Source organism: Somniosus microcephalus, unplaced genomic scaffold, assembly GCF_052327205.1.
Source record: "Somniosus microcephalus isolate GS21.2 unplaced genomic scaffold, FLI_Smic_1.0 unresolved_chr1, whole genome shotgun sequence".
Lineage (NCBI taxonomy): Eukaryota > Metazoa > Chordata > Chondrichthyes > Squaliformes > Somniosidae > Somniosus > Somniosus microcephalus.
In genome coordinates, this window is record NW_028225179.1 from 58628051 (window position 1) to 58654428 (window position 26378).

Consider the following 26378-nt stretch of genomic DNA (forward strand, 5'->3'; position numbering starts at 1 on the left):
TAAATAAATGGAATTTAAAAAATTCTTTTAGGGCTTTTAAAAGTCTTTAAATTGCTTTAATTCTCTTTAAAACTACTTCAGATTACTCAAAATAATGTAAACATTTTAAAAAGTTTATAAAAGTTACCAAAGTCTTCAAAAAACTCCCAAAAACCTATTTAAACTGCTGCTTTGCATGTAAAAATCCTTAGCAGCTTGACAGAAACATTGGGGGCGTGTCCAGTGAAACTGAGACCTCAAGGGGCGGGTCTCACTTACACTGCACGCTCCTGGCTTCGCGCTGGCTGCACTCCTGGGCGGCGTGACGTCATACGCTGCCCGGGAATGTGCTTTCTATTTCTGCAAGTTCAGGCGTCCCAGAAGCTGATCGGCACGAGCGCGGGGTAAGTGCAAATACGGGGCTTGCACGCGCTGCAAGCCCCGTTCTGGAATTTCTGGGCCTATATTCCGGGCCCCTCACTGACGATCAAACCCGCAGCTTCTGCCCCGCTGGACACATACGTCACAACCAACGGGACAATGGTTATTGACGTCCACAGCCTGGGTTGTGACGTCTCACAGCCTGGGTTGTGACGTCTCACAGCCGCCGTTTGCCGGGTTACATGACGTCACTGGTGCTGAGGCGGTTTAATAGCCGCGCGGATTCAACTCGGTCGCCAAGCGACCACGAGCGGCGCCGCCTCCGACTGAGAATGCGGGCGGGGCGCGTGGTGCTGCGCCGGGCCCCGATTGGTGGGAGCGCTGTCAATCAGATGTTTCCACCCAATAGCAGGGGCGGATAGCTGATGGCGCACTGCGCATGTCCCGGGTCGGAGGCGGCTTATGAAGGAAACAAAATGGCGGAAAGTGAACCCGAGAGAGTGAAGCTGGATTGGATTGGCCGGAGGACCTCGGGTGAGTGTCCCGGAGGGGATAAGCGGGGCTGAGAGTGAGCCGGACCCTCATCTTCCCTAAAGTGCGGGCCCCAGACTCGAGCTGGGACTGAAGCACAGTTTGATCCAGGCTCAGCACAGCGGCCGGACTCTTGTCCTCTCCCCCCGCCCGCCTGCCTGCCTCTGTCTGGAAAGCCCCGGATCCCCAGCACAGACTTTATTCTCCGCTTTGTTCTCCGGTGCCGTCACCTTCCGAGATTTGAGCACCAACACCCCCGGCTCTCTCTCTCCTCCCTTTTAAAATGCCCCGTTTGGCTCCTCTTGTCTCCTCATTCTCCCCCAGACACTCCGCCCTCCCTCACACTCTCTGCGCTCAATCCCACCGGCCCTGTGTCCGCCCATTCCCCCAGCCTGTCTGTCCTCCTCACTCTTCACCACACGGCCCAGGCTCGGCTCATCGGCGCGGCGCTCAGTCCCGCCCCGAGTACCGAGTTCACGGCAGCTTCAGACCGACACAACCGGCATCAGAGCCACAGACAGTTTGATGGGACAGTGTAGAGGGAGCTTTACTCTGTATCTAACCCGTGCTGTACCTGCCCTGGGAGTGTTTGATGGGATAGTGTAGAGGGAGCTTTACTCTATCTAACCCGTGCTGTACCTGCCCTGGGAGTGTTTGATGGGACAGTGTAGAGTGAGCTTTACTCTGTATCTAACCCGTGCTGTACCCGCCCTGGGAGTGTTTGATGGGACAGTGTAGAGGGAGCTTTACTCTGATTTTAACCCGTGCTGTACCTGCCCTGGGAGTGGTTGATGGGACAGTTCTACAGTGTACTCTCTCCCTTTCTTTCCCTCTCTCTCTCTCTCTCTCTTCCCCCCTCTGTCTCTGTAATTGAAACAGATTGGTTATTTTGTAAATTTATCTGAAATTTTAGAGCAATTGACAAGCGATTCCTGCTGATCTGCGCGTATTTCCATATAGGACACAGATGGTTTGGGGGAGCAGAGCTCTCGGTCACGTTGAAATAATGTTAAACAGATTATTGTAGAGAGTGCCTAGCAGTGGAAGGAAACTATGTCAAAAAAAGTATAAAAAGTGTATAATACATATCCTAGTCATGGGAGATTTTAACTACACCAAGTGATCTGTCGAGAAGAGGTAGGGATAGCGGAAAAGGGAATGGCGTATTTACAGTGTGTTCAGGACTCCTTTCTTACCCAGTACGTAAGAAGCCCAACAAGAGAGGAATCACTGACAGATCTATAATGGGAAATGAACCAGAGCAGTTAAGAGATGTAAGCTTAGGTGAAAATCTACACTATCGATTACAACATAATAATGATTGAGAAAGACAAAAGCTGATTTTGAAGTGATGACAATGGAACTAGGGAAGATAAACATGGAACAGAAGAGACAGACAAAGAGAGAACAGCAGTGGGAAATATTTAAAAAGGTGATCAGTAAAGTTCAAGAGAAATATATTCCACTGCAAAACAAGAACAAACTAGCCAATAATAAAACACCAGGGCTGAATAAAGAGATGAGGGTAAAATGGATACTGAAGAAAAATGCACACTGAGTACAGTGACAATAAAGGAGAGGATGACAAAAGGTAATTGGAAGAGGCTGGGAAAGAATAAGAAAAACAATTCGGAAGGTGAAAAGGAACTGCAAAATTAAATTATCAAGGAATATTAAAATAAATAGTAAAGTATTGTACAGGCACATAAATAATGGGAAATTCAGGATAGGGACAGAGCCACTAGAGGATCACAAGATAAACCAACAGGTAATGACAGCAAAATGGCAGAAATATTGGATACAAAATCCTGACTGGCTGAGTATTTCCAGCATTTTTTGTTTCTGTTTCAGAAATATTGTATAGTTACTTTACCTCAGTTTTTACCAGGTAGACAAAAAAGGTGGACATGACATTGGAAGAAGAGATGAGAAGAGAGATCAAGACATATAAAATAGAAAGGGTGAAATAATTGATAAACTAGCAAAAGTTAGAGGATAAAACCTGATACTAAAAGAAGCAAGGGAGAGAGAGAGCAGAGGCACCTTTATATATATATACTCGGGAATAGTTAGTGTAATTTCCAAATTTACAGATGACACCAAATTCTGGTGTATAGTTAATACTGAGGAGCACTGTGACAAAATACAGGATGTTAATAAACTGGCAGGTTGGCGTGTAAGTGGCAAATTAATTTCAATATAGATAGATGAGAGATGCTACAATTTTGGTAGGAGGAATAAGGAAACATACTCCTTGTAAAGTTAGTGTCTAAATGGGGTAGAGGAGCAAAGGGATCCAGAGGGACAGATGCACAAATCATTAAAAGCAGGTTAACCAGGCTATGAAAATGCAGACAAAGCACGGGTTCATTTCTAGAATGATAGATATACAAAGCAGAGAAGGTATTTTAAACATGTATAGAACCTTGGTTAGACCACACACGGAGTTCTAAAAGCTTTCCCACCACCAAGGTTAAGCTGACTGGCCTGTAATTGCCAGGTTTATCCTTCTCTCCTTGTTTGAACCAGGGTGTAACATTTGCAATCCTCCAGTCCTTGGTACAGCACTCGAAACAACCTTCAGTAAGGGGCTGGGTGTCAGAGGGTCAAAACTCTGACCTTTCACCCCTACCGATCTGAAGGTCTTGTGTAAAATGAATGTGGGGATTTCAAACACAGTCCTTGGTGAGAGGTCAGATTTGTGCCAAACTAGGCCTTTTGACAGTTCAAGATTTCCACTGGGCTTTGTGTGAAGACGTGCTTCCTGACCTCACCCCTGAATGGACTATCTATAATGTAAATATTATGCCCTCTTGTTCTGGACTCCCGCTAGAGGAAAGAGTTTCTCTGTCATTTTGACAAACTTGATTTGAGGCTTTTGACGAGGTAACAGAGGGTGGATGAGGGCTGTTCAGTTGATGCTGTGTATATGGACTTTAAAAAGGCGCTTGATGAAGTACCACGTAATAGGCTTGTTGTTAAAATTGAAGCCTGTGGGATAAAAGAAGCAGTAGCAGCAGGGATACAAAATTGCCTGAGGGATAGAAAACAGAGAGTTGTGGTGGATGCTGTTTTTTGGACTGGAGGGGGAGGTATTCAGTGGTGTTCTCCAGGGATCAGCACCAGGATAACTGCTGTTTTTGATACATATTCATGACCTGGATTTGGATAAAGGGCACAATTTTGAAATTTGCAACTGACTCAAATTGGAAGTGTTGAAAACCGCGAGGAAGTTAGTAATAGACTTCAAGAGGACGTAGACAGGCTGGTGGATTGGACGGACACATGGCAGATGAATTACAACACAGAAAAGTGTGAGGTTATACAGTTTGGGAGGAAGAATGAGAAGAGACAATGCAAGCGAAATGGTACAATTTTAAAAGGGGTGCATGAACACAGACCTGGGGGGATGTTTGTGCACAAATATTTGGTGGCAAGACAGGTTAACAAAGCAATTGTAGTTAATAAAGCCAATGGGATCCTGGGCTTTATAAATCGAGGTGTAGAGTACAAAAGCCAGGAATCGATGGTAAACCTGTATAAAACACGAGTTTGGCCTCAGCTGGAGTATTGTGTCAATTCTGGGCACCACACTAGGAAGGACGTGAAGGCTTTGGAGAAGAGACTTGCTAGAATGGTTTCAGAGATGAGGGATTACAGTTACTTGGAGAGACTGGAGAAGCTATGATTGTTCTCCGAGCAGAGAAGGCTAAGAGGAGATTTGATGGAGGTGTTCTAAAATGAAGAATTGTTTAGATAGAGTAAATGGAACAACTTGTATTGATATAGCACCTTTAATGTAGTAAAACGTCCCAAGGTGTTTCGCAGGAACCGCATAAGAAGATATTGGGGCAGATGACCAAAAGCTTGGTCAAAGAGTTCGGTTTTCAGGAGCGTTTTAAACAGGCCATGAAAATGTAAACACAGCACTGGGCTCATTTCTAGAGAGATCGAATTGCAAAGCAGCGAAGTTATGTTAAACTTGTAGATTCTGTTAGAACCTTGGTTTGACCACACTTGGTGCACTCTGTACAGTTCTAGTCTCCATATTATGAAAAGGATAGAGAGACACTGGAGAAGGTGAAACAAAGATTGACGAGAATGATACCAGAACTGAGAGGTTCTAAGTATCCAGAATGTCTGACCGTGCTGGGGTCTTTTCCTTAGAAAAGTGAAGTCCGAGGGGTTATTTATTAGAGATCTGTATAATTATGAAGGGCTTTGATCAGGTAGATGACGAAGATGTTGCCACTTGTGGTGATTCCAAAACTGGGGGTCAAAAACATAAGATAGTCACTAATAAATCCAGTAAGGAGCTCAGGAGAAACCTCTTTACCCAGAGAGCGGTTAGAATGTAGAGCTTGCTGGCACATGGAGTAGTTGAGGTGAATAGCAGAGTGCCTTTAAGGGGAAGCTGGATAAGTACGAGGTAGAAAGTTATAGACGGATATGATGATAGGGTGAGGTGAAGTAAGGTGGGTGGAGGCTCGTGTGGAACATAAACACTGGCATGGACCTGTTGGGCTGAATGGCCTGCTTCTGTGCTGTAAATACTGTGTAATTCTACGCTGAATTCTGAATAGACACGGTACAGCTCTCGAAACAATATTCAGCAAGGGGCTGAGGGTCACAGAGGGTCAAAACTCTGACCTTTCACCCCTACCGATCTGAAGATCTTGTGTACAATGAATGTGGGGAGTTCAAACATCGTCCTTGGTGAGAGGTCAGATTTGTACCACACTCTGCCCTAAATCGGTAGACTGGCTGTTACGTGCTGATCAAGTGCCTTCAAAATCCTGTTTAAAACCTCTCTCTCTGTCACTGATCTCAATCCACCTACAACCTTAACCCATTCTCTCCTGCTCAGTCTGTTTGTGTCTCTACATGTCTGTGTTTCTGTGTCCCACTATACGTGTGTTTTTATGTGTCTGTATATGTGGGTATGTCTGTGTAGGTGTTTCTGCATGTGTCTCTTGTGCTGGTGTGTGTGTCTATAAACAGAACCCTAGCTAATGAAAATATATCAATCTGGGTCTTGAACTTTTCAATTGAGCTCCAGCATGAACAGCTTTTTGGGGAAAGTTCCAGATTTCTACTACATTTGTGTGAAGAAGTGCTTCCTGACATCACACCTGAACAGCCTAGCTTTAACTTTAAGCTTTTACCCCGTGTTCTGGACAGTCCCACCAGATGAAATAGTATCTCTCGATCATCATAAAACCTCAATGATCGCATCCTTAATTTTCTATATTCAAGTTTATAAATTCAGGAACAGAAATGGTATGGAGCGGGGAGGGGAACAGAGTAACAGTGGTAATGTCTAGGTAATGAAGAGGGAGCTCAGTATTTTACCTGCCTTTGAGGGCTCGATGCTGACACTCTATAAAGTGGAGGTAGGAACAGGAGTCGGCTATTCAGCCCCTCGAGCCTGTTCCCCCATTCAGTGAGATCATGGCTGATCTATCATAATTCCATCCACCTGCCTTGGCTCTGTATCCTTTCTCCACCCTTGCCTGGCAAAAATCTATTGATCTGGGAATTAAATTATTAATTACGCGAGCATCTACTGCTTTTTGTGGGAGAGTTCCATACTTCTACCACCCTTTGCGTGAAGAAGTGTTTCCAAACTTCTTTCCTGAATGGCCTGGCTTTGATTTTGAGATTATGTCCCCTTGACCTAGACTCCTCAACCAGTGGAAATAGTTTCTCTCTCTCTACCTTGACAATTCCTTTTAACATCCTAAAATCCTCAATCAAATTAAATCGCCCCTTAACCTTCTATATTCCATGGACTACAAGCCCAGTTTATGTAATCTCTCCTCACACAATCCTGGAACTCCCTCCCTAACAGCACTGTGGGAGTACCTTCACCACATGGACTGCAGCGGTCCAAGAAGGCGGCTCACCACCATCTTCTCGAGGACAATTAGGGATGGGCAATAAATGCTGGCCTTGCCAGCGATGCCCACATCCCAGTAATTAATAAAATAAATAACTTAACCCTTGGTACCCTGGTAACATTCTGGTCTATCTGTGCTGCACTCTCTCCAAGGCCAGTATATCCTTCCTGAGGTGCGGTGCCCAGAACTGAATGCAATTCTCCAGATGGGGTCTTTCCAGAGCTCTCTACAGCTGAAGCACCAACATTCCATTAGCCTCTTTAATTATTATTGTACCCGTCCACGAGCTTTTACTGATTGAAGTACTTGGACCCCTAAATCTCGCCAGTAAGAGGTGTGGGGTGTGTGTATTTTCTGTTTAAATTGGTGCATTTGATTTAATTTGATTCTGGTATTTAACAGCAGCAAACAACTCCTGAAAACCCTCAGCAACTAAATCTCTATTTGGATTCGTTCACCAGTCCTGGCGACTGATCCAACTTGCCCTACGTATCTGTGTGTCCCACTATCCTTCCCCGGTGGGTTCGGATGTTGCAGACCGACAGTGAAAGATCCAGTGTCTGATTCCCACCAGCCCGAGGTCTCCATGTTTTCACTGAATGAAACCTTCCTTCACGGGAAGCAGGCTCTGTTTGATTGTTTAGGTCCCGTAACCCCTGACCCTGTATTACTGCTGTCAGAATAATGGGCTGTACTCAGAAATAAAACTTACTGCATTGATCACAGCTTCACATCCGTGTCTTGTTTCTCTTTAGGATCAGTGTGCCGGAGGACAAGGTGTCCGGGGATGAAATGAGACTGGGAGAAGATTTGGGAATCGCAGGAAATGGGAAGAGGAAACTGGCACAGGGAATCTCTCCAAGTGTCCAATAACACATTCAGAAAGGTACTGAGATAAGACAGGTGCCCCAGGGTGTCAGCGCTCTGACCGTTTGGGGTTTAAGCTGTTTAACTTGAAACATTGCCTTCAGGCAGATTGAAAATGGACATCTATTGCATCAGACCCACAGATCGTTTGATGGGACAGTGTAGAGGGAGATTTACACTCAGTCTAACCTGTCTATCCTCTATCTTGGTTTTTTTCTCTCTCTGCCTCATTTAATCTCTCTCTCTTTGCCTCAACTCACTCTGCCTCACTCTCGTCTCTTTCTTTCTCAATGGCTCTATCTCCCCTCGCCTCATTTTCGCGCTCTCATTCACCTTTGTCTCTCTTCTCTCTCTATCTCTCTCATTTCTCTCTGCCTCGCTGTGTCTCATGCTTTCTGCCTTTCTCTTCTCTGCCTCGTTCTCTCCTTCTGCCTCACTCTCAGTCCCCCTCTCTCTGCATGTATCGACTGTTGTATCCTGAAAAGTGGACCTGGTGTTGTGCCAGGTCGACACTTTCCCCCTCAGAGCGGACTAAGTGATATACAAAGTCAGCGCTTAGCTTTGGTACAGATGACAGACTTCGAGTGAAGGATGGTTCAAAACGGTCTTTATTCACAGGCCCGGGGAGAACCTTCTGGGACCCCTCTCAGATCCGACTCCACCGATTCCCTAGCAACAATCACAGTTGTACAAAAATCAAACCCCCTCCCTAGGGGCGGGGATAAAGCTTATCAGCATATACAGAGTTATAGCTAAATGGCAATTATAAACCGTGACATTTCATCTTCTTACCGCCCACAAATCCCACATTTCTGTTATCGGTTGGTCCCGTCACCTCCTGTGACTGTGGGTCTCATCTTAATTGCTCTACAACCCTCCATTTGCCCGTAGCCAGGTGGTTTTGCTTGTTACATGTTGTCTTAAGATAACAGTCCTCGTTAAGGCGTGCAAAGCACAGACTTTCGGCCTCGTCTCGGGTTAACTCTGCAAAGCAAGCGCATTCTGATTAGTCCCACATACTTTGAAGAATGGAACCCTGTTGTGATTTACAACAAGTGAATTCTTCGGTGCGTTATCTCGCATATGTGTTGCCTCGCCTGGCCAAACAGACATCCTCCTCAATCTTCCCATGAGTTGTTCTGCAGTTTAATCTCTCAGCATTTGAAGTCACTTAATCATGTTTTAAAACTTACCTGGGTAAATGCAATATACAGTCCTCTATATCGCTTAACTCCGGGTAGGGATTAACCCATTATCTCCACCTTGTACATTGGTGCTGCAGTATTCATATTCTAACATTAAAACTAAATTATACATATTCTAACATTAAAACTAAATTATACATATTCTAACATACAAACTAAGGTATAATAGTAATTTGACTACTTCAGTCCCCCTTATGGCCCATTGGTCATTTTGACCCAATACGGCCAATATGCTGCAGTTTAAGATTGTTTGCTATGAGGACCGTCGTCCTAGTGGTACCAAGCCAGGGTGTCTAGTACTCATACTTCCGCAATCCTAAACGCAGTCTTCATAATGATTCTCCTCACGCCCTACCCCTTGCTTGTTGGTGGTTAGCAACAGTGTTTCTTTCTCTTCTTCCTTCGTTATTCGTTTGGTTATGGCCTGTGCGAGGTTGTGGTTCTTTCGCCATCGGCAATATCCACAAAGTAAGAACAAAAGGATCATTAATACGGCGCCTTGCACAACTACCAGCACGTGTGACATGATCCTGATCCAGGGGTGTATATCGACATTTAGCCCCCAATTCCAGATCTTATTGTACCAAGGAGTTTCCGCTAATGTTGTACCAATGTCTTTTTGTTGTTGCTTTAAGTCTTCCTCTATTTTATGATAATATAATTTAAAATTTCCTTCGTTTCCTGCCGTAATTTCTTCCAACCCTCCTCTTCCTCTAACTTAGGAATTGCCTTGGGCTCTGGTATGACATAAGCTTCAACCTCTTTATTAAGTACCATACGATCAAGTGACCATGTTTTCGTTTCTTGTGGTCTTGGTGCGTGTATATATTGATGTCCTACCTGTGTAGATTTGGATCAAAACAAAAGTTTGGTTGGGGAATGGGACAAATCATATCTTGATATTCATATTTCTGTTCAGTTGTGGTGACACAAAATGCCCCGTTGTTCCTTGGTGCTACCCTTGTCCGGTGTATCCCCCTTGGGTGTACCTCAATGGTGCAATTGGTGTTTTTTGTGAATCCGCACTCGGATGTGTCTCCCTCGGTGGGGGGGGCGGTGTGCATGCCCATGTCCTTCCCTTGTGGTGGCACCCGTCCATTACCACCTCCCTTAAGGTTCTATTCTTCTGTTTATTATCTTCGCCTTCCCAAAGTGCCTTGGTAGGGACATCATGATATTTAACCCAACTTTCCCTTTGTACCTCTCCTATGTTAATCACGTCGTGTAGGGGCTGTCCCTCTTCTGGGAGTTGTGGGATGGCCAGTACAAAGCCAATCACCTTAGTCCATGGGGTCAGACAATTGTCTGCCCGGTATACTTGTCCCATTTTACGCCCCTTACATAGGCTTTTATTTGTGTCAATCCAAGGTTCCAGATCTTCATTAGTAATCCAGTCAGGGATCTGTCCATTATTTATTTGCCTCATGTTATGCTGAGCATTTGACAATAGCCATGAGCCATACATGGCACATACTAGTTCCTTATGGGTTTGGCGAGAAGCATTGTCAAGTCGATCAATAATTGTATTGATTGTTTCTGCATGGGGGGCTACTACCTCTTCCACCCCCAACAATTGCATTATCATTTGTTTTCCTGCCAGTGCCAATTGCTGGCTATTTCCAGTGGCTTGTTTTAGTAACTTCTTTATTTTTGCTTGTAGTTCCTCTACTCCTTCGTTTACTCCTTCTATGTCCAAGCAATTAACTGTTGCTAACCCGGCCGCATACCCTGCTCCGGACATTTCCAATACTCCCCGTTTCTTACGTCTTTGTAAGAGAGATTTTCCCTGTGGACCCTCTAATTGTTTTACCCACAGGGAGTTCCATATTTGCTTTGTATGATTGTTACACATCGCGGGCATCTCTAGAGTACTCATATTAATGGCAACCTTAATAATTCTATGTGTTACACTAAAGTACACCCCATCTTGTGTTTTCCTTGTTATTAAACCCCCGGGTGCCCCTTTTTCCATTGGTTGGGCCAGTTAGTGGAGTGAGGGGATTTTTATGCTTGTTGCTTTTCCTTTGTAACCCTATCCCCTCCGTCCTTTCCCTGATTTCCATCTGTAATATTTGTCCTCGCCGGGATCCCTTTTTGCGTTCCGCATTATAACATCCTATCATTCCCCTTTGTCTTTTACCTATTTTGGGCCAATTTAGTGTATTCGAACTCTGTCCCAGATATGGGAGCCCTGTGTAATTTGGTGTAATCTCAACTGCTTTATTGAATCTGAATCCTGTATCTACGAAATATCCCTTTCCTACTTGAAACTTTGGAATTATTTGAACATTGTCTTTCGTACATAGGCACTCTATTTTAATCCATTCACCCTCCGTGACCCGGACAAACAAAGTCCCGTTAGCTGTTCTTTTGTATTCACAATAATCACAGTAGACAGTCATATCGCATCCGTTTCCCGAAGCCGCCCCCCATTCTAATGGTGGCGTTGAGAATACCAAGGTCAAGGAAATAGAAACAAGAAACTGTGAAGGCAGCAAGAAGTAAAATAAAAAGGCTAAACTGATCTTTGGCTGCTAATATGGCTGGCGCCCACAATGTTACACCTTGCTGTTAGAAAAAATGTAAGGCAGAGTGCAGAAGTTATACAGACAATAGGCGATCAGAAAACACATTACCGTGATTGCAAACGCATTACCATAATGTTTAGGTGATCGGGAACCCATTACCAGGATATTTACTTAACTGTAACCCATTCAGTAAAATGTGACTTCTTTATTTAAAATTGCCAGGCCAGGAAATCAAATTAACTGTATATGTGCACAGCTCGGGATTGGTGCAGCCTGTACGATGTGTTAATGTCTTCTCAAATGCAAGTATAATAATGTAACACACTGTAGGACAAACTGCTTGCACTGTTGGATTCGCAGACTCTTGCAGGAGTCGGTGTTGATATATCAGAGTAAGACTCCGCGGATAATAAATCGTTTGAATTCTCCAGTTGTTCGACTCAGTGTTTACTGAACCAGACTGAGGGTAAAAGAATCCGTTCTATCATTTGGTGTCAGAAGTGGGATCTCAACGGACAGTCACCGAGAGTTTGCGAACTAAGAGTTGAATCGTCTCGGACGTGGAGAGAGGAAATGGGCCCCCGATGTAAGTAGTTTCCTGTACTACCTCGGTTTTCCTCTGATTCCGCCAGTCTGACGACGAGTCGGCCAATCGCTAACTCCCGTGTGGTGTCCCGCCGAGATCCAGGTCAGTCTGGCGAATACTGGAAGGGATAGGTGATTAGGTCAGTGATCGGATATCACTGCGGGTCAGTGATCGGATGTCACTGCGGGTCAGTGATCGGATGTCACTGCGGGTCAGTGATCGGATGTCACTGCGGGTCAGTGATCGGATATCACTGCGGGTCAGTGATCGGATATCACTGCGGGTCAGTGATCGGATTTCACTGCGGGTCAGTGATCGGATTTCACTGCGGGTCAGTGATCGGATATCACTGCGGGTCAGTGATCGGATATCACTGCGGGTCAGTGATCGGATATCACTGCGGGTCAGTGATCGGATATCACTGCGGGTCAGTGATCGGATATCACTGCGGGTCAGTGATCGGATATCACTGCGGGTCAGTGATCGGATATCACTGCGGGTCAGTGATCGGATATCACTGCGGGTCAGTGATCGGATATCACTGCGGGTCAGTATACGTACTGAGGGAATAACTAGGAACTGTGTAAACTTAGAAATAAGCACTTGTGTCAGGTAAAGAGTGTCGACCTTGTATCTCACTTGGCCCGCCTAGGCTCTGAACAAGTTTAAAACGCAACTGTGTAAAGTTCACAAGGGGAGTAAGATGGGCAACTGTTTAGATACCACGACTGAATCGGGTAGCGCCTTACAGACCCTTTGTGAACAACATCCTGACAAAGCGAAGCAACTCAGACAGTTGTCGGGAGGATTGAATAAGAAATTAGGAAGTGATCAATGGCCACTAGGAGGAACTAAGAATCTAGATGCCGCTAAAAAGGCTCAAGAACTAATTTGGAAAAGTAACAGGGGCACCACTGCCAAAGAACTAATTGCCCTATGGAGACAGTACTGTGAGGAACTGAAAGAAACTTCCTTGCTAGCAAGTTGGCAGGATAATGCCTTAAAATTAGGAATAGCACTTACAGGGGGAGGGGTAGCCAAATCAGTAGAGGTATTGAAAAAGGAATGCGCTCATGAGAAACGCTCAAAACAGGAGTCTGAAAAGACCACGAGCGAGCCTGGAAAGGCTGATAAGAGTGGATTACGTAATCCAATGGTTGGCCTTGCCTTGACAGAGGGAGATGGTGATGATGATCTGGATGAGTGGAATCACAGTGCTCAGGTTGTTCCCCACGCTCCCCCCCCCCCCCCCCCCCCCCCCCCCCGTACGTTAACATCTATCCCCCGGTGGCATCCGTACCAGCTGCACAAACCCCCTCAAGTATCCAAACCACCTCGAGTATCTGCCAGTGCCGTTTCCCCGCCGCCGTCAGTCACGGTTCAAGTAAATAATCCCCCACCCTGTTTGTAGAATTCCTCCGGACTACTATACTCGTCTATAATGCTGAATCAAGAGACTTATGGGCGTTAGTACAGCAGATCTTGAATCCCGCCGAACATGCAATGTTTTTGGTTAACCTAGGCTTTGAGGACCATGCTGCATTAGAGGCTCAAAACGCACAGGGTGCTGCTCGTGAACAGGCCATACTCACTGCTTTAACCATCACCCTTCAGAAACCCATTGATATATCCAAGGTGTTGGATACTAAACCACGAAAGGGCGAGGGAGCAGAGGAATTCCTAGAGAGATTCTCTGAGGTATATCGGAGTCAGTCAGGAGATGCTAATTACCGGAACGGAGCAAACTCGCCGCAACACTGTGCTATCCTGATAAATTGTCTACCAACCTCGGTGTCTGAAGCAATTAAGACTAACAATATGGACTGGTCAGAGAATAGTCCCAGCCAGATGGCCAGGGCAGTGAAATATTATTGGAAAGAGAGTAAGAGTCAGGAGAGTCAGCCCCAGGTCAAGGTCAAGACCGAATATGTGATAAAAAAGGAAGAGCCAAAGCCCACCCAAGATGTGATAGGATATCAGACGGAGCCCCAGTACTGCGTCCCAGGGTGGGTTGATAGACAAGGGTACAGAGATACCAACCGTCCCTAATTATGGCCCACCCTACGCTCCCCCAAGACAAAATTTTGGCGATAGAGGAAGAGGAGGGAGGCAAGCAGGGTCAGATACCTGTTTTAATTGTGGCCAGCAAGGCCATTGGAGCAGGGAATGTCCCTCCCGAAGACGAGGAAGAGGGGGCCACATGCAAGGACAACGGGGAGGTTGACAGGGAAATCGGGGACGAGGAAGATATACAGACTTCTCCCAGAATAATCCGTTTCCCCAGTACTGACTAGCCAACCTCGTGGCGAACGGGTTCCAGTCAGACAAGGAGCCCCTTTCTATCCCTGCTGATTGAAGGGAGCCGACATACGTTTCTGGTAGACACCGGAGCTGCTATGTCATCTGTCCGATCAGAGCTCAATCTCCCTAAATCCGGGGAGACACAAAGCCTGTCCGGATTCCAAGGACAAGTGTGCCAGTACCCGATATCAGAACCAGTTGAAGTAACACTGCGAAATGAGTCTGTGAAACACCAATTCGTGATCACAAATGGGCTGGATTGCAATCTCATGGCCAGAGACCTGTTATGCGCATTTAAATTAAGAAGCATTGTACTACTATCAACCCAGCATGTTTTCTCACAGAACCACCCCTCCAACAAACAGACCCAGGACATGATTGTCTATTTTAATCAAGGAAGATACCTCCATCAGGGAGGATCTATCTGATGCCCCAATGCAGAGTCCTGACACAACCATGTATGTAGATGGAAGTGTGTCCGTCAGTCCCCTTGGGAAAAGACTTTCTGGATATGCAATCGTAGATCAGGACAGTAATACTTTGGAGTCTGCCGCCTTTGAGTTTCTGCATTCCGCCCAACAAGCAGAACTGTTCGCATTAATACGAGCTTGTATCTTAGGGAAGGACTTAAAGGTTAATGTTTATACAGACTCGAGATATGCCTTCGGAGTGGTTCATGATTTCGGACAATTATGGAAAAACAGAGGGTTCCTAACCTCTGCAGGAACACAGATATCTCATCAAAAATTTGTATCTGATTTGCTACAAGCCCTCATGCTACCAAAAGAGATCTCCGTGATAAAGTGCTCCGCGCACACAGCAGGACAGACCCCTGTAGATATAGGGAATAGATGCGCTGACCAGGGAGCTAGGGAAGCGTCCCAGGAACAACGAGTGGTTGTGCCTAGAATGCTGAGCCAGACTAAAAGCTCAAATAAAAGCAAGTCTCCCTCGGAAAAGCCAATGCCAACCATCCAAGACGTCATTAAGTTACAGGAGGACGCTCCTGCCTGTGATAAGGGACTGTGGAAACAGCTCGGTTGTACATATGATTGTGTGTCTAAATTATGGGTCACCCCTGCCGAGCAAACTTGAATGTCAGATGAGCTAGCATTATGGGTTATTGAATGTATACACTTTGCAACTCATTGTGGTGCCAGAGCAACTAGTGAGACGTTATTAGCTACATGGTGGCATCCTAGATTACAAGCTCTGGCTCAAGGTATTAGCAGTCGCTGCCTCATTTGTCAGCAGCATAACCCGGGAAAAGGCATACCTTGTGAAATGGGTAAGACGCCGTTACCCACGGGTCCCTTTGAGGCCCTGCAGATGGGCTATATTGAGTTAGAAAGGTGTCAGTGTTATAAATATGTACTGGTTATTGTTGATGTATTTAGTAAGTGGATTGAGGCCTACCCGACTACGGATGACAAAGCCTCCACTGTTGTAAAAGTTTTAATGAGAGAAATTATTCCAAGGTACGGAATTCCAAACCGATTAAGTTCAGACAACGGCCCTCACTTTGTGGGCCTGGTAAACAAGGAGTTCTGCACTCAAATGGGCATCCAACAGCAGCTACATTGTGCCTACAGGTCACCGGCCGCCGGACTGGTCGAGCGGGCTAATCAGACCTTGAAAAATAAACTTGCCAAATTACAGGCCGCGACAGGAACTACATGGCTGAAATTACTCCCCGTGGCCTTGTTCCAAATACGTACTATCCCGGCTGGTGCCACCCCAACTGCTGCCAAAGTAGAGGGAAAGAGTGCTTGGGTCCACCTCCACCACTGTAAAATTGTCAGTAATGCTATGGCTAAAACTTAAAGAATGCTAACCTCTCTTGCTTCCAAGAAATCTCTCCCTAAACAGACGTGCCGCGCCGACCAGCCATGCAGACATCGCTGTGGATCCTCTCTATCAGTGCCCTGATCACCCTTGGAATAACTCAACGGCCCAGAAGGTGGACATGCCGACGGAACCAACCCAAGCGGGTACACCACCTATGCCACGGAGACGTGCTTCGGTGCAATGATGATAACCCAGGCGGGTTCGGGAAATGGAACGTGATCAACTGGGACACCTACATTGGGCTTATTAGACAGCCCCACCGCTCGCTAATGCTGAGATACATACACAGAGGAACATTGCCATGCCATTGGACCAAGTGTAAATTTGATTACGTCTGTTGACGCCAGGTGACCAAGTCTGTTACTGCAGGACCATGCAACCGAACTACCGATACCAAAGGACAAAGCTGTTATCCAAAGTCCAACCAGGAAAAGAAAAGAAATGGACTGCCCCCTATGAGCAGCTTCGACTATTCGAGGGTAGAAGGTACCCTCACAAAGAGACATGAACGAGATCTCCAACACACTTTCCCTGAAGAAACCCCGACGGGCAACCTATTCCTCCAGACTCACGCAGCCCTATACTCACCAGAGTCAATTGTTTGTTATCCGCCCCTGATATCTGTTGAGGGGGTGTTTGCCCCAACCCCGGTTATTGTTCCCCCGGACTTTCTTTTAGATGCTCACCTTCTCCCTCCCACAACCAATATAACAATACCCTATACCTTAACCCCGCCCGCCAATTGCCTGAAACAAAGCAGGAACCCTGGTGGCTATGAGAATTGTTGGAATGGGACGGGCTATGGTTGTAGGTCAGTATGGGTTAAGCAGAACTACACCTGCTTGGTGACACGCTGCCTCCACCATCAGTGTATGATAGGACCAGACACCGGTAGCTGCACATGTGAGCAATCCGTATGTGTGTCAATAACCGAAGTGGAGTACAAGTTTTATGTGGAGAAGGGGATGGGACAACTCTGAAGGTAGGGGGAGAAACCTTTATGCTAGTAAAAATAGCTAATACCCAGCCTACTGATACTCGTGAGATCCAAGGTTTTGACTATTTCCTTCCCCCGAGCCATTTAAGCACAAGGCAGAAACACATATCCGTGATATATACCAAACCAGGCTACTTTTTCTTGAGCCAAGGAAGAGCTACTAATTACATGGTAATAGATACCGCTCCCCGGACGGTAGCCATCGCTACCTTAACCCCTACCACAGTACCCTGCCCCTCCCAATGGACATCCCACCAAAAATTAGTAGTCAGGGCAGCCTCGAAAGAGTTTTGCTCCAAGTGGAAAGATCCTGAATCCCGAGGAGGACACGGAACCTCTATAGGATATGGATTTGCTGGCCTGTTCTCTATAGGCTATACTGGAGCCTATCTGGCCGCCAATAACCGGAACTACCTTATCTGTGGCCTCACCATCCTGGGTAATGCTACCATGGGGGCCCTCGACGCAGTCACTAAAGAATTGTCGGAACTCAGGTTATTCACTATGCAAAACAGATATGCCCTAGACTACCTGCTGGCCCGAGAAGGTGGTGTCTGTGCAATAGTAAAAGGTAAATGCCTTATGTGAGTCCGAGACCAGACACAGAACATCACCCGCTTTATCACTAAGCTAAGGGAACAAATGGATAATATGAAGGAAGCAAGTAACTGGGGAGATTGGGGATTTGGAAGATGGTATGACTGGTTGATAAATATGGCTATGTACCTAATAGTTGCAATCGCCTGTATTTTTATTGGACTAGCAATCATGAAATGTGTGCTAGGAAGAATGCAGCTAGCTTTGGAGAAAATAGGTAGCCCAAAGATGTTAATGGTAAGACTGACCAATGAATGTGAAATGAAGGAAGTAAAGTACGATGACAATGAAGAATTTGATCGACTGAATAAAATAGACGTAACCGAATAACGGTTGGTTATCATAGAATGATAAAAGGAGGGAATGAGAATACCAAGGTCAAGGAAATAGAAACAAGAAACTGTGAAGGCAGCAAGAAGTAAAATAAAAAGGCTAAACTGATCTTTGGCTGCTAATATGGCTGGCGCCCACAATGTTACACCTTGCTGTTAGAAACAATGTAAGGCAGAGTGCAGAAGTTATACAGACAATAGGCGATCAGAAAACACATTACCGTGATTGCAAACGCATTACCATAATGTTTAGGTGATCGGGAACCCATTACCAGGATATTTACTTAACTGTAACCCATTCAGTAAAATGTGACTTCTTTATTTCAAACTGCCAGGCCAGGAAATCAAATTAACTGTATACGTGCACAGCTCGGGATTGGTGCAGACTGTACGATGTGTTAATGTCTTCTCAAATGCAAGTATAATAATGTAACACACTGTAGGACAAACTGCTTGCTCTGTTGGATTCGCAGAATCTTGCAGGAGTCGGTGTCGATATATCAGAGTAAGACTCCGCGGATAATAATTCGTTTGAATTCTCCAGTTATCGACTCAGTGTTTACTGAACCAGACTGAGGGTAAAAGAATCCGTTCTATCAGCGTATTGTTGGTGGGCATCTTGATTCCATTCTGGATGATGATTATGTTTGAAGTCGGGTCGATACCAAAGAGCATCTGAAGTCCCATCACAGATTCAGGGCGTATATTTAACCATAAACTCCCGAGTTGCTCGCGCCTCCCACTAGACCCAGCGCTTATACTTAGCCATAGAATCCCGATGAGAGCGCGAATGATGCTCCACTTCATTTTTTCTATGCATTTATCGTTCCTGTAAAAATAAATAAAGGGGGCCAGTCATCACCAGCCAATTAGAATTATGCCATTCTTGTCTGTTCTTTCAGTTCAAACTGCTGTACGTCTGGTTCATTTCCTGGTCTGTGGCTCTGTTTCCAGATATACTTGAAGATGCAAACCACGACGTATAATAATATCCCGCAGAGCCCTAGCATTAATATATGTAGAAACTGCCCTTCCCATTCTTTATACCTTCTAGCATACTCCTCACTCTCCTCAAAAGGCACCATCTCTGGCTTACTCATTGTTTTTGTCATATATTTTTAACTGAGTCCTGTGCTCCCACCTTCCTTTACCTGTTCCGGACTCATCTATACAAGCGCATGTGTCACTGTTCATTAAGACTTCGTAAGGCCCTGACCATCTGGCTGCCAGCCCTGGTTTGGCTGGTATTATTTTTGCCATCACCTTGCTACCTACAGCTGGGACCTCCTTCTGGTCGTCCCGTGCATCCTGTTCTAGATCCCGTATAATCTGTTGGTCTCTGGCCTCATGTCTGAGAGCGTGTAATTGCGTACACAATTGTTTAATAAATCTCCTAATTCTATCCTTCAGGGGCCCTACATCCTCACCCCCGGTAGCGACTCCTCCCGGCAGTGTCATTGCTCGTCCGGTCATTAGTTCGAAAGGTGTCAGCCCCGTGGTTCTATTCGGAGTTGCTCTAAGTCTCATCAGTATACTTGGGAGTAACTCTGCCCATCCCTTCCCCGTGTCTTCTATTGCTTTAGCTAAGGATAATTTCAAAGTCCGGTTCATCCTTTCCACCATCCCTGAACTGAGGGTGGTATGGTATGTGGAACCTTTGTCTGATACCTAATAATGCACATGTTTCTTTTATAACCTTCCCTGTAAAGTGTGTTGCCTGGTCTGAATCAATTTGCAGCGGGACCCCCCCATCGTGGTACAACCTCCTCTGCCATTATTCGTGCTACGGTTGTTGCCGTGCAATCTCTAGTGGCGAAAGCTTCAACCCATCTAGTAAATTGATCTATTATTACCAAACAGTACATTTTCCCCTTTGATTTCGGTAGAGGTCCAGTAAAGTCTATCTGCAACTTCTCCCATGGGCCTCTTGGTCTCGGCTGATGTCCCCACTTTACCTTGACAGGTTTCCCTATGATATACTGCGCACATATGGAGCAGTGTCTACAGAATCTGTCCACAGCTTGTTTCATTCCGGGCCACCACCAGCATCGCTGGAGGTTGTTTAACATATTGGATATACCTGTGTGTTGCCTACCATGGTACATTTTCATTAATTCTTGTTGTATACAGCCTGGTGCACATATCTGCTGCTCTTTCCTCCATATTCCCCCCACTCTTTCTCCTGCTCCCCCTCGTTCCCATAGCTGTTTCTCCTCCTGGGATACTTCCTTATGTAATTTGGATATATCTATATCTTCTGGCAATGCAGTTACAGCAGCTATGTCTATCTGTGTTTCTGGTTCTGTGTTGCTCTTGTTTGCTGCTGCAATCTGTTGCTCTACCACTTTTCTGGCTGCAAGGTCGGCGGCTCTGTTTCCCCTTTCTGTGGGGGAGTTCCCCCTCTGGTGGGCTTTTACCTTCACTACAGCTGTTTCAGTGGGTAACCCTGAGGCAGCTACCAATTCCTTTACTAATTCCTCATGCTGTATGGGTTTGCCACTTGAGGCAATATACCCCCTTCTACTCCAAGCTGCCATATAATCATGTACTATGCCAAAGGCATAGCGACTATCGGTATAGATATTCACCCGTTTCCCTGCTGCCAATTTTAATGCTTCTGTCAATGCTGTTAGCTCGGCAACCTGTGCTGAACTACTCCCTGGTAATCTTCCTTCCCTCTGGACGGTGCCATCTCCGGTCACCACGGCCCAACCTGTTCGTGGTGTTACATAAGAACAGAAGAAATAGGAGCAGGAGTAGGCCAATCGGCCCCTCAAGCCTGCTCCACCATTAGTAAGATCATGGCTGATCTGATCCTAACTTCAAATCTTCTATCACTCTCCATCCCACCCGAACCCATGCGATCTCCCGGGAGAGGCGAAAAACCAGATAAAAAACCCAATGGCCAATTTGGGAGAAAAAATCTGGGAAATTCCTCTCCGACCCATCTAGGCGATCGATACTTGTCCAGGAGATCACTCTGTCCCTATATTTTCTACAGTACTTACCTTCTGTAAAGGTGATCTCCAGCCCAGCCAGGAACAGAAATAAAACTCTCCTGAAATCTAACACAGAATTAGAGCACAAGAAGTAGGAGCAGAACCAGGCTACACGGCCCCTGGGCCCGCTCCACTACCCACAGGGCCATGACCATTCCGAACCTAGACTCCTGTCCAATTTCCTGCCAGCTCCCCGTAACCCTTAATTCCCTTTACTGCTAGGAAACTATCTATTTCTGTTTTAAATTTATGTAATGATGTAGCTTCCACAGCTTTCGGGGGCAGCAAATTCCACAAACCTACCACCCTCTGAGTGAAGAAGTTTCTCCTCATCTCAGTTTTGAAAGAGCAGCCCCTTATTCTAAGATCATGCCCCCTAGTTCTAGTTTCACCCATCATTGGGAACATCCTCGCCGCATCCACCCGATCAAGCCCCTTCACAATCTTATATGTTTCAATAAGATCGCCTCTCATTCTTCTGAACTCCAATGAGTAGAGTCCCAATCTACTCAACCTCTCCTCATATGACCACCCCCTCATCCCCGGGATTAACCGAGTGAACCTTCTTTGTACTGACTCGAGAGCAAGTATGTCTTTTCTTAAGTATGGACACCAAAACTGTATGCAGTATTCCAGGTGTGGTCTCACCAATACCTTGTATAACTGCAGCAATACCTCCTTGTTTTTATATTCTATCCCCCTAGCAATAGAAGCCAACATTCCATTGGCCTTCTTGATCACTTGCTGCACCTGCATACTAACTATTTGAGTTTCGTGCACCAGGACCCCCAGATCCCTTTGTACTGCAGTACTTTCCAGTTTCTTGCCATTAAGATAATAACGTGCTCTATGATTTTTCCTGCCAAAGTGCATAACCTCACACTTTCCAGTATTGTATTCCATCTGCCAAATCTCTGCCCACTTACTTAGCCTGTCTATGTCACTTTGCAGGTTTTTTATGTCCTCGCTCACTACTTTCCCTCCCATCTTTGTATCATCTGCAAACTTTGATATGTTACACTCGGTCCCCTCCTCCAAATCGTTAATATAGATTGTAAGGAGTTGGGGACCCAGCACTGACCCCCAGCGGAACACCACTAGTTACTGATTGCCAGTCTGAGAAGGAACCATTTATCCCAACTCTCTGCTTTCTGTTAGATAGCCAATCCTCCACCCACGCCAGAATATTACCCCCAATCCCGTGATTTTTTATCTTGAGCAATAATCTTTTGTGTGGCACCTTGTCAAATGCCTTTTGGAAGTCTAAATACACTGCGTCCACTGGTTCTCCTTTATCCACCCTGTATGTTACTTCCTCAAAGAACTCGAGCAAATTTGTCAAACATGACTTCCCCTTCATGAAATCATGCTGAGTTTGTCCTATTTAAATTATGTTTATCCAAATGTCTTGTTACTGTCTCCTTAATAATGGACTCTAACATTTTACCAACCACAGATGTTAGGCTAACAGGTCTATAGTTTCCAGCCTTCTGCCTACTACCCTTTTTAAATAAGGGTGTTACATTAGCAGTTTTCCAATCTGCCAGGACCTTTGCTGAGTCCAGGGAGTTTTGGAAAATTATTACCAATGCATCCACAATCCCTACTGCCCCTTCCCTCAAGACCCTAGGATGTAAGCCATCAGGTCCAGGGGATTTATCCGGCTTGAGTCCCATTATTTTACCAAGTACCACTTCCTTAGTGATTTTAATCGTATTTAGCTCCTCGCCCCCTGTTTGTCCAGTGTTGGGATATTCTTAGTGTCCTCTACCGTAAACACTGATACAAAATATTTGTTCAGCATTTTTGCCATCTCCATGTTTCCCACCATTAATTTCCCGGTCTCATCCTCGAAGAGACCAACATTTACTTTAGCCACCCTTTTTCTTTTTATATAACTATAGAAACTTTTTGTGGTGTATGTGCCTTTAAGAGCAATTGTGGTGTATGTGCCTTTAAGAGCCCCAGGTGTGCGTAATGCCGGTAATTGCCACTTGGGCTATATAAGCCTGTGTATTGTGTATATCCTTTAGAACCCCCCCCCCCCCCAGACTTGCTTAGTAAATACCTATGAACCAACTCCTGTCTTCAGTGTCTTTATCTATACACGGACACTACAGTGGCGACGAAGTGGAAACGGACTTACCTGCAATTCGGCAGCAACTCAAGGACATCGATTCCTCCAGCGTCCAGAAGACTCAAGGAAGTAATAGAAACTGTGGTTTCACCAGCTGGCCAAGCTGGTGGCAGGTACTGTGCTAATCCTTCCTGGGCGTCAGGCTGGGGCTCCAGCGTCGGGCTCCACAGCTGAGACAGGCAGCGAAATCGGAGGCAAGCAATAACGGACTGGGAGGGTGCACTCGGGAGACGGCCGGCGCGGCAAGCAGGTCAGCGTTTAGACCTCCGTCGGGAACGAGTCTCCAACAGTGAATCAACGGAAACCACAGTAAAACAGCGTTGTTATCGGTAGCAGCGGCGGGAAAGCGCAGGAAGCGCCATATCGTTGCTACAGAGAGAAAAAAAAAGCACGGGAAGCGCCATATCTTTTTTGAAATGCCTAAGTCTGGCAATATTGATGCTTTTGATAACGAAACAGAGCCTAACTTTGGCAATATTGATGTTTTTGATAACAAGATAGAGGATTGGACCACATATGTAGAAAGAGTGGAGGTGTTTTGCACCGCAAATGGAATAGAAGATGAAAAAAAACTTCAGTGCTTCTGGATCTAATGGGCGCAGAAACATACAAGCTGTTACGCAACTTAATCACTCCAGCCGAACCGATGGACAAGAATTTTGAGGAGATTGTTGATACCCTACACTGCCAATTCGAGGCAGGACTGGCAGATTCTCTGCAAGACAAATTCATCTGCGATCCCCTAAGTGTAGAAACACAAAAAAAGGTATCTTCTGGAAAAGATTTAACACTGGACAAGGCTTTCAGTGCAATAGGAGCGACAAAGATACAGCAAAGGCCACAGGACTTCGGCACCCATGAAATGACACGGGGTTTCGAGAGATGTTATCGCTGCGGCAGATCCAACCATGACCAGAGGGATTGCTGGTTCAAAGAAAAAGCATGCAGGCGATGCGGGAAGATGGGACACATTCCACGTGTATGCCGATCTGAAAATAAAAAATCCACTAACGGGAAAAGAATCAATAAGGAAAAGCACAGAAAGGTACAAATGATGACGGACAGTAGCTCCAAAGACCAGAAGAGTGATAGCGACTCCGGGAACAAGAGACTAAGCTCTCTCAAATTACATAATGTAATTGCCAATGAAGATTACCAGACCATTTGGGTTACCCTCATAATAGCAGGGTCCCCAGTTAAAATGGAGCTAGATACAGGATCAGCTCTAACCGTAATAAATCGACGAGATTACGAGAGGCTATTTTCGCATATACCTCTAAAAGACACGTCCATTATCTTAAAAACATATACGGGGCAGAACGTATACCCCAAAGGAAAAATAAAGGTGCCTGTGGTATACAACGGCAAAGAAATACAAAAGTTGTATTTATACATTCTACAAGATGGTGGTCCACCGTTGTTGGGACGTGAATGGATAAGGAAGATACGTTTCGACTGGCACTCCATCCAGGCACTGACGGTGACCAGGAAGGAAAAAAACAAGGATGACATCATACCTGAACGATTAAAAGACATCTTGGCCAACGCCAAAGAAGTGTTTCAAGAGAAACTAGAAACCTTGAAAGGCATCACCGCCTCAATAAAAGTGGAAGATGCAGCAATTCCAAAAAATTTTAAGGCAAGACCGGTGCCATACGCAATACGTCCGGCAGTCGAGGCAGAGCTGGAGAATTTGGAAAAGGCAGGCGTATTATCCAAAATAGATTGGAGCGAATGGGCAACACCCATCGTTCCAGTCATGAAAAAAGCATTGAAAAATAACTCTGAGGAACAGAGAAAAATTTGCATCTGTGGGGACTTTAAGGTGACTGTAAACCCGGTCCTTCACACGGTACAGTATCCTCTTCCGAGGATAGAAGATATTATCGCCTCACTATCCGGAGGAAAACATTTCACAAAAATTGACTTGGCACAGGCATATCTACAGATGGAGTTTGAGGAGACCTCTAAAAAGTTTCTCACAATAAACACACACAAAGGCCTGTACCAGTACAATCGACTGGTTTTTGGAGTAGCATCAGCTCCAGCTATCTGGCAAAGAGCTATGGAGCAAGTCCTGCAAGGGATTCCGGGGACTGTGTTACCTAGACGACATCCTTATAACAGGAGAAAATGACAACGAGCACCTTGCCAATTTGGAGCAGGCGCTCACTAGGCTGAAAGAACGGGGCCTACGAGCAAATCGCCCCAAGTGCGAATTTTTCCAAAATCAGATATCATATTGTGGCCACATAATTAATAAGGAAGGGTTGCATAAGTCACCTGAAAAAATTGAAGCAGTTATAAAAGCCCCAGCACCTGAAAATGTTTCACAATTGAGGTCATTCCTGGGATTAATAAATTACTATCATAAATTTTTACCGAACATATCAACTATTCTACACCCTCTTAATGATCTTCTACACACAGGAGTGATTTGGAAATGGAACGAAGACTGTAAACGTGCCTTCCATAAATGTAAAGACTTAATCACATCCGAGAAAGTTTTGGCTCATTACAACCCATCACTACCAATCAGACTGGCGTGCGATGCATCCCCTTACGGCATAGGAGCGGTATTGTCCCATAGATTCCCTGATGGCTCGGAACGGCCGATAGCTTTTGCGTCACGCTCATTGAACTCAGCTGAGCGTAACTATTCCCAGATAGACAGGGAAGCACTCAGCCTGCTATGGGGAGTGAAGAAATTCAACCATTACCTACACGGACAAAAATTTACCTTGCTGACTGACCATCAACCCCTTATCTCCATATTCAACCCTAAGAAAGGTGTCCCCATTATGACGGCACAAAGACTACAGAGGTGGTCCCTTTTTCTAGGGGCACACCAATACAACATTGAATATAAAGGGTCAAAACAGCATGGGAATGCTGACGGTTTATCGCGCCTGCCGTTGCCAACGATAGAAGAGGCACCTACAGTAGACCCAGTAGAGATATTCCACTCTACCATAGTGGAATGTCTACCGGTGACAAATTCTGCCATTGAAAGGGAGACCAGAGATGACCCTACTCTCTCACGGGTCTACGATTTAACAATGAAGGGATGGCCAGCACATGGCGAACCACTGTTGCCAGCATTCTCGCAAAGAAGAGAACAGCTGTCAGTGTGCCGAGGAACCTTGATGTGTGGATCCAGAGTGGTGATTCCACCCAAACTCCAGGATAA

At 45.6% G+C, this 26378-nt stretch overlaps 1 long non-coding RNA gene across 1 annotated transcript in view; it reads left to right on the forward strand.

Annotated features, from left to right (window-relative positions):
* The first annotated feature begins 786 nt into the window (after positions 1-786).
* Positions 787-26378, forward strand: part of LOC147095350 (uncharacterized) — an 85168-nt gene continuing 59576 nt past the window's right edge. The window contains exons 1-2 of the long non-coding RNA XR_015074789.1: positions 787-894; positions 7547-7677. This is a non-coding gene — a long non-coding RNA (uncharacterized LOC147095350). The remainder of the gene's footprint in view (positions 895-7546; positions 7678-26378) is intronic.